Source organism: Odocoileus virginianus, unplaced genomic scaffold (assembly GCF_023699985.2).
Source record: "Odocoileus virginianus isolate 20LAN1187 ecotype Illinois unplaced genomic scaffold, Ovbor_1.2 Unplaced_Scaffold_12, whole genome shotgun sequence".
NCBI lineage: Eukaryota > Metazoa > Chordata > Mammalia > Artiodactyla > Cervidae > Odocoileus > Odocoileus virginianus.
In genome coordinates, this window is record NW_027224274.1 from 1,727,968 (window position 1) to 1,737,273 (window position 9,306).

The following is a 9,306-nucleotide window of genomic DNA, read 5'->3' on the forward strand; positions in this document are numbered from 1 at the left end:
GAAGGTCTTGAAGTTCTTCACAGAACCATTAAACTTCAGCTTCTTCAGCATTACTGGTCAGGGCATAGACTTGTATTACTGTGATATTCAGTGGTTCACTTGGAAATAAATAGAGATCATTCTGTCATTTTTGAGATTGTATCCAAGTACTGCATTTCAGACTCTTTTGTTGACCCTGACGGCTACTCCATTTCTTCTATGGGAATCTTGCCCACAGTGGTAGATATAATGGTTACCTGAGTTAAATTCACCCATTCCAGTCCATTTTAGTTCGCTGATTCCTAAAATGTCAATCACTCCTGTTTGACAACTTCCAATTTGCCTTGATTCATGGACCTAACGTTCCAGGTTCCTATGCAGTATTGCTCTTTACATCATCAACTTTTATTTCTATCACCAGTCAAATCCACAACTGAGTTTTGTTTTTGCTTTGACTTATCATAGGAACAAAATGCTGGGGTTACACAATATACTGTTAACATTCATGTTAAAGTAGCTAAGTCACATCACTTATCTGCCTGGTTTCTTTATCTTCAGAAACAGGAGGTTAAGCTGGTTATTGTCCAAGTTTCCCCTTAACTCTATCATTAAGTGGTTCCATTTTCCATGAGACTTTGCATTAGTATGAATGGGGAGTGACTGAAGCTAGTCTTTGAGATGCTACATGACTTTGGTACTTTTTTAGGATGTATTTCTGATAGTGGGTAATTAATACATATTCACAGAACACGTATGGGATCAACATGACAGTTCTTTAACAATGTGATTGGTTTGACTTCATCCTTCCTTTTGTTGAACTTTTTCAGTACACAAACCATAGGGATCCCAAAGAGTCCAAGTTTCACAAAATGCTTGCTGAATTGTAGTGTCTCCTAGTGAATACACATTTCTGACCCCAGCACCGGCTCCACGGCCCTCAGACAGAATAGCTATTGGCCCCTATTGTGCCAGCACAGGAGACTGCGGTAGATAGAATTAAGAGTCAGACTGTGTCCCTGTGGCAGTACACCCTGCTGTTATGTAGCATGCCCAGCCAGATCTCAGTTGTGCAGAATGTGCTTCAGTACCCCTTCACTTGGCATGGCCATGTGACATGCTTTGATCAATTGAATGTGGATGGAAGTGACTACATGTGCGTCCCAAACATGGGCCATGAAAAGTCTCACATATTGTCACTTACACTTTTGGTAGCTGTTGTCCTCTGCCATGTCAAAATATGCCTCATCAGTCACTGCCACTCCAGCCTCGGTTCCAGAATGAGACATGTGCTCACAGCCATCCTGTGAACATAAGGAGACATCACTGTTTTGTTTTAAAGTGTTTAGTCCTTGGGTGGCCGCTTAGGTAGCATTTTTGTAGTGATAGCTAATTGAGACAGTGACAACAGGCAATCTTGGACTTAGCACTCCCATCATTGGCCCTCATGGGGATGCTCAAAAGTAGACGAAATGAGAATTACCATCACGTGGTAGAAATCCTCAGTTGTGTGGACAAGGGAATCCAAGATTGGAAGCAGAGGAAGAGAGAACCAAATCGGGGGAGGAGTGTCACTGCTGGCTCTATCTTTTACTTCCCTGGGATTCTGGCACTTTAGAGGAAGATCAAGATAGGTCCTCTACATTCATAGTCCCAGTAAAGCCTCAAACTGTTCCTGGGAGATCTTGATAAAGTGGTAAGGGAAAACCTTCTTAGGACAGTTCTTAGAAGGTTTAGGTTCCTGGAGAGGCAGTTTGTTGTTAGAGCAACTCAGAGGGTGAAGGAACAGGTAAAGGATTTTCTAGAGAAAAAGGAAAGAGAATTGTAATATTGACTGTAGTGGAGTAGTCTCCCCTTGTTAGCTGGGGACATGATTCAAGACACTTAGTGGATGCTTGAAGCCACAGATAGTACTGTACCATTTTCTCTTCATGTCTTCTACTCACAAATTTAATACCTTTTCCATCTTAACTAAATACTATCATACACTGTGACTGTGATTTTTACAGTTTGAGGTGCAACAGCAAAACTAGCATGAGTTTATTTTCTCTTTTTCTCCATTTCATGGATAGAAGATTTGTTCTTCCCGTATGTTAGCAACCTCAGCATATGACTTTTTTTACTTACTGAGTTGAAAACTTTCATCTTTTCACTTAAAGGAAGCACTTTATGGTTTTTCTTTGGCATAACCAAATTGCCAGCATCACTACTCTAGTAGTTTGGAGCTGTTATCAAATAAAATAAGTATCACTTGAACCCAAGCACTGACATACTGATACAATCAAATTATAATAAAAATGGCTGCTAAGTGACTAACAGAAAGGATATGCTGAACAAAGGGACGATTCATGTCCCAGGCATGATGGAGGGGGAGGTGCAAGACTTCATCATGCCACTCAGAAAGATGCACAGTTTAACATTTATGAGTCGTTTGTTTCTGGAATTTTCCATTTAATATTTTCAGACTATGGTAGACTATGGGTAACTAAAGCTATGGAAAGTGGAACTGTGGATAAGGGGAGAATACTGTACAGACTACCAACAGACTATCAAGTATATAAAGGCTCAAATGATAGAAATTTATCTTTCATTTATGTAACAGTCCTTTGTGGGTATTCCTGGCCCACAGGTGACTCTCCTCCATGTTGCCATTTATGGAGCCAGGCTCCTTTCATCCTGCAGCTCTGCCCCACCTCCAGGCCTTGTGGTTTTCTTCATCCACCTGAATGAGGAGAAAAGGGAAAGTGGAGAATGTACAGCCTGTTTTTTTAAGTCCTAAAGTGACACACATCTCTTTTGCTTACATTCTATTAGTTAGGATTAATTGCAGTTATATGAGGAGGGGCTGGGAAGTGTAGAATATATCCAGGCAGGCACTTTCCAATGACAGTTCCACTCATTGTTAAGGGGAACCTGGATTTTTGTCTCTGCCACAGGGATGCTTTTTCTTTCAACACTTGAATTATTTCACTCCACTCTCTTCTTGCTTTTAAGATTTTCTTTTTGTTTTTCTGTAGTTTTCATAGGATATTTTTAGGTGTAGCTTTTTGATATTTTCCTGCTTGATATTCTCTGAGTTTCCTGGATCTATGGTTTGCTGAGTCATTGATTTAGGGAAATTCATTATTATTACTTAAAATATTTCTTTCATTCCTTTCTCTATTCTCCTCCTGGCATTTTTGTTATGTGTATGCTATACCTGTTGTAATCTTTTATAGTTATTTTTCTCCTGTTTTTTATTTTGCTTTTCAATTTGGGAAATTTCTACTGACATATCTTCATGTTCACTGATTCTTTCCTTGACTGTGCACAAACTACTGATGAACCTGTCAAAGGCATTCTTGACTTATATTGCACTGTTTTTTATTTTTAGAATTTCCTTTTGATACTTTCTCAGAGTTTCCATCTCTATGCTGACATCATCTGTCTTTTCTTACATGTGGTATACTTTTCCCATTAAATCCCTTAGCATATCACTCATGGTTATTTTAAATTCCCAATTTGGTAATTTTAAAATCTCTGGCATATCTGAGTCTAGTTCTGATATTTATTCTGTCTCTTCAAGCTGTTTTTTTTTTTTTTTGCTTTTTAGCATACCTTGGCATTTTTGTTAAAACCCAGACATGAATCATTGGGTGAAAGAACTGAGGTAAATGGACATTTACTTTGAGGTTTAATATTTATTGGGCTAGGATTAGGCTATACTTGCAGTTTGCTATAGCTGAGATGTTAGACCCTAAAATTTCCTGAGTGTCTTTGTTTTTGTCTCCTTTGCTGTCTTTGGATTTCCCTAGCAATTCTTTCTTTAGGATCTGAGCCTTGAAGTTCTTTTAGCTGTAAATCTATGTTATTGTACCATACAGGAGCCTCTTTGATATGGTGAAAACTATTGGGGGAGCATAAGCATTTCATAATCTATAATCATGTCTCCTTTGTTCCTGAGCTATGACCTTCACAGGTACTTCTCAGTTTTCTTCTCCTTCCTCCTTAACTGAGATAGGAAGAGGAGTTGGACTTGGGTTTTCCCCTCCTCCCAGTTCAGTTAGGCTCTGCTAAAACAGAGTTGGTTAAGCTCCGGCAAAATAGCTTGCCTTAAAAGCAGGCTTTTGTTAAAGAGAACAAAGCACTCTTTTTAAATGGTTAATTTCCCCCTTCTCCTTCTGGATGTATGAAGCGATTTTTCTTCCATATTCACCCTGAGAACCTGGTGAGGCTTCGGGACATAAAACTCAAAAATGTGGGGCCCCCAGGCACATTGTCTCCTTAACTAACCCGGCCCAGTCTCCAGTAACTAGTCGGTTGCCGTTTCTACAAGGCTCCGGCTGCAGTTTCTGCTCCTAGTAAACTACAATTCTCTGTATGTTCCTGTCTCTCCACGGTTGCAGTTCCTGCGTTTTTGGGGTTGCAGTTTTTCCTGTGAACTCAGTTCCCTGATATATCTAACACTTGTTTATTTTCAGTTTGTTCAACTTATTTTCTTTCTGTAAGAATAGGAGTGATGACTTCCAAGCTCTTCACACGTCAGACTGGCCAGGGGTTCTTTAAATAGGGAAGCTATTTATCTTTAAGTTGGAGATAAGGCCATGGCAAGAGTCTCTTACTTTACTTTATCCTCAGAGATGACACAGTGGAAACGCTAACTTTCTTTACACCATCAGAGTTGAGCTCAGTACAGCTCATTCATGCTTCTTCTTCTTTTTTGACTGCACTATACAGCGTGTTGGACCTTAGTTCCCAACCAGGGGTTGAACCCGTGCCCCCTGCTTTGGGGGTGTGGAGTCTTAACCACTGTTCTTCTTAACTCTCAGTTTATATGTTATGTCTACAACCTTCTCCCATTTTCTTCTGTAATATTTATTTATTGCTCTTAGTCTTAGTTTCTGAAGTGGCTCAAGCCAAATCTAAGATTTAAAAACTTCTGTTCCTTCAAAAATCTCCTAAAAGTTCCTTTTTTTCTTCAATAGTCCTTCATAGGGCATGGTTTCAAGTTTTTGTCCTTGGTTATTATTTATGATTTATTGTAGTTCAGGATTTTCCTGAGACTACGGGTCCTAGTAGTACATGATCCTCATAGTAATTTCCCCACATATATTTTTATGTGCACTTATTTTTTTCTTCTTTCTACAGACAGAAAAGGCTTTTTACTGGAAATGAAAAGGCAGACTCGTCCTTCAGCAGGAAACAGAGCCTTCCCTCGCAGTGAATGCCGGCCTAGTGTCTCACATGTCTTGTGTGAGGGGTACTGAACAATACAATACCATCCTCAACAACATCGTTCTGAGAGAATGTAGTCTCAAAATTCAAGTAATGTAATTGCCAGCTTTTGCTGCACAATGGGATGTTAGTGGATGTATGTGAGCAGAGAACTGACCTGTGCTGGCACAGTGGGGTTTGCCTCTGATGCACCAGAGTTTCTATGGAGAGTTTCCTCTGGGTGGCTGCTCCTCAAGCTTGGCCTCTGGACCTTACATGTGGAGCTGACCTTAACGCACAGCCTGGAGCCAAGCCCAACCAATTCATTGCCTGAAGCAGACAAAGCTGCCATGGAAGCCCAGCCCAGCTCATCTGATACATAGTTGACTTAAAGGTCAGTAAACATGAAAATACTTTTTATGTAAATCACTGAGTTTTAGGAGATGGGACCAGGCTGGTCAGTTGAGTATAAGAAACAAGCCCGCCTGTGCAAGCACGTGTCAATCATCTGCGCATATTTTAACCACTAACACACTGTTGGTCAAAGCAAGTCTCATGGCCAGGCCTGAAGTCAAGGGCTAGAGAAATACTCTGTCCATCATGAGGCCATGGTAAGAGTGTTGTCTTATCTGCTCAGAGTGCCTTAACAAAGTACTTAAACCGCAGACATTTATTTCTCACAGTTCTGGAATTTGGGAAGTCCAAGGTCAAAGTGCTGGTAAGGTTTCATTCTGGGGCTTCTTCTCCTACTAGTAGGTGATCACCGTCTCACTGTGTGTTCCCATGAATTTTCTTCAGCGCTGCATGTGGAAAGAGAGAGTGAGAATTCTTTCTCTCTTCCTCTTCCTATAAGGCCACAGTTCTATTGGATTAGGGACCTAATCCTACAACCTTAATTACCTCCCAAAGACCCCATGTCCAAATACAGACATGTATTTGGCAAAGCTTCAAATATGAATTTTTAGGGGGTAAGTCAGTCCATAGTAGGTGTCACCATAAATATTACCACAACGGATAAATAATTGGAACCATTAATTCAATCTGCAAAATTACTAATGATCTTTCCTTTTGCAAACTATATTCACACCCATTCCAAGATTCTTTCCTGCCCAAGTCTCATCTAATGACAGCATCAGCTCAAAGTCTAGATTTTCATGACTTTTCATCATGTCTGCTTAATCAGGACCTCTATAAACTAAGAAGCCAAGTTATCCTCCTCCCCAGCCCTTCACACCCTGTGTAGAATGAGAGCCCAGGGACAGGAAAACCACAATGAACACTTTGATTTGAAAGGAAGAGGAGTGAGAGGTTGAGCAGTCATAACCGTAACAACTCTGGAAGCCCACTATGTAAATGTTGTCCCTTGGGTAGGCCCTGGATCTGCTCCTGGCAGTGACTCCAAAGTTTATCTTCTTCACCATTACGGCTCCAACACTCTGGGAGGTCCTTCACTTTCCATCATTCTCCTTAGCCTCTTCCAAGGCCAGAGGGGAACATGCCCATCTTGGTGGCAGAGTAAACTTCTCAACCTGCTTCCTGCCTTTAAACTACAAAAGACTTTATCTTTATAGATGCTTATATAGATCCTTATATTGTTATTGTTCAGCTGCCCAGCTGTGTCTGACTCTTTGAGACCCCATGGACTGCAGCACGCCAGGCCTCTCTGTCCCTCGCCATCTCCCAAAGTTTGCCCAAGTTCATGTCCACTGCATTGGTGATGCCATCCAGCCATCTCATCCTCTGACACCCTCTTCTCCTCTGCCACCATCTCCTTTCCCAGCATCAGGGACTTTTCCAATGAGTCAGTTGTTCACATCAGATGACCAAAATACTGGAGTTTCAATTTCAGCATCAGTCCTTCCAATGAGTATTCAGGGTTGATTTCCCTTATGATTGACTGGTTTGATCTGCTTGCTGTCCAAGGGACACTCAGGAGTCTTCTCTAGAACCATAGTTCAAAGTTATCAATTCATCGGTGCTCTACCTTCTTTATGGTCCAGCTCTCACAACCGTACATGACCACTGGAAAGACCATAGCCTTGACTACAGGGACCTTTGTTGGCAGAGTAATGTTTCTGCTTTTCAACACACTGTCTAGGTTTGTTACAGCTTTCCTGCCAAGAAGCAAACGTCTTCTGATTTCATGGCTTGCAGTCACCATCTGCAGTGATTTTAGAGCCCAAGAAGAGGAAATCTGTCACTACTTCTACCTTTTCCCCCTCTATTTGCCATGAAGTAATGGGGCCAGATGCCATAATCTTAGTTTTTTTTTTTTTTAATATTTAGTTTTAAGCCAGCTCTTTCACTCTCCTCCTTCACCCTCATCAAGAGGCTCTTTAGTTCCTCTTCACTTTCTGCCATTAGAGTGGTATCATCCACATATCTGAGGTTGTTGATGTTTCTCCCACCTATCTTGATTCCAGCTTGTAACTCATCCAGCCTGGCATTTCTCATGATGTGCTCAGCATAATGGTTAAATAGACAGGGTGAGAGCAGACAGCCCTGTTGTACTCCTTTCTTAACCTTGAACCAATCGGATTTTCCATACAGGATTCTAACTGTTGCTTCTTATATAGTAATCATTATTTATAGATCCTTATACACTGTGAACACCCTCAAGGTTTTCTTTTTTTTTTTTACAGTCTAGGTTTGTGAGGAACCTTTTGCCAATACAGCTCTCCTAAAAACTTTGTGAGTTTTCTAAGTATTTGATTACTATCTCCATTATGTGTCCAAAGACACATCTTCCATTCTTTGGGGGGAGATGGCTCTCTCTCTCTAGACACAGTTAAGGAAATTTAGGGTACTTCCAGCTTCTGGGCCAAGTTTTTTAATATTTCAATTGGTCCTCTTGTGCAGCTGGGAAGATCTGCTCTATGATATTTTTGTCCTTTCCAAGGTCTTAAAAAGAGCCGTGCTTTTGATTTGGATTTTTTTTTCTTGACGTTCTATTTGAATATCCACTCCTGTGATTTGATGAGAAATAGTTTCTTTTCCCTACTCTGCAATTTCTGTGACCTCTATATTCCTTCTAATCTCTGCTCAAAATCTGACCAGTTTTTTTCTCAGCTCATTTCAGAGCTGTCTTTGCTTTAGGGCTTTAAAATGTAGCTAGTAGCAGCTAGTTCACAGCTAAACAGTCCACCTTAAAACGTTGTCCTCCTTTCATTAGTTACATTATCTGCTTTTCAAGTAGATAGTTTTGTGAAATATTGAAAGTTTTATCAAGTATGTTACCACTACACATGTCATCATCTTCCAGCTTATAACAGTTTCTGGGCCACTTGCTTCCCAGTCCCAAATGTTTCTACATTCCTCTTGTAGCAGTAACCCACCTCTAGCTACAAGCTTCTTTATTAGTTAGCTTTTGCTGTATTATATATACTCCAAAACTCAGTGTCTTAGAAAAACAAGTATTTATTGGAACTTCCCGGGTTGTTCAGTGGTTAAAATTCTTCACATCCACTTCAGGGGGTGCAGGTTATATCCCTGGCAGGGGAGCTAAGATCCCACATGTAGTATAACCAAAAAAACAAAGCAAAACACAAAAAAGGTCAGGCATTTATTTTCATGCTCATGGGCCTGCCTGCCAACTGTTGTTTAGATGACCTTAGCTGGGCTGTAGGTGTGCTAAAGGTTGGCTTCATGTGTTTCCAGCTTGTTCGCTAGGCTCAGGTGTGCTCACGTGGGTTTGCTTTGGGTTCCAGATTGAAGGGGCTTCCCTGGTGGCTCATGGTAAAGAATTCACTTACCATTGCAGGAGATATGGGCTTGATCCCAGGGTTGGAAAGATCCCCTGAGAAGGAAATGGCAACCCACTCCAGTATTCTTGCCTGGGAAAGTCCTATGGCCAGAGGAGCCTGGCGGGCTACAATCCATGAGGTCACAAAGAGTCAGACACAAGTTAGCAACTAAGCAACAAGAAACAGATTGAAGGAGCAGCAGCTATCAGAAGGAAACTCTTCCCGTGGGGGATCATAGAAACTCAGGAGGGCAAGACCCACTGGCGGAGAGCACTGTTCAAGTCTTCACTCCCTTACTAATATCCTGTTGGCCAAAGCAAGTCACGTGGCCGAGCCCAGCGTCACGGGGCAGAGAAACACACACCCTGCTGACCTCGAGGCCATAGCAAGGTGG

The 9,306-nt window shown here is 41.3% G+C and overlaps 1 long non-coding RNA gene across 1 annotated transcript; it reads right to left on the minus strand.

The window, feature by feature from the left end:
- Positions 1-1,009: 1,009 nt before the first annotated feature.
- LOC139033499 (uncharacterized) lies at positions 1,010-8,968 on the minus strand. Its single transcript, XR_011486051.1, has 3 exons — positions 8,922-8,968; positions 5,851-5,969; positions 1,010-2,698 (listed from the first exon to the last, which is right to left on the minus strand). It is a non-coding gene; the product is annotated as an uncharacterized lncRNA (long non-coding RNA).
- Between the last annotated feature and the right edge of the window lie 338 nt (positions 8,969-9,306).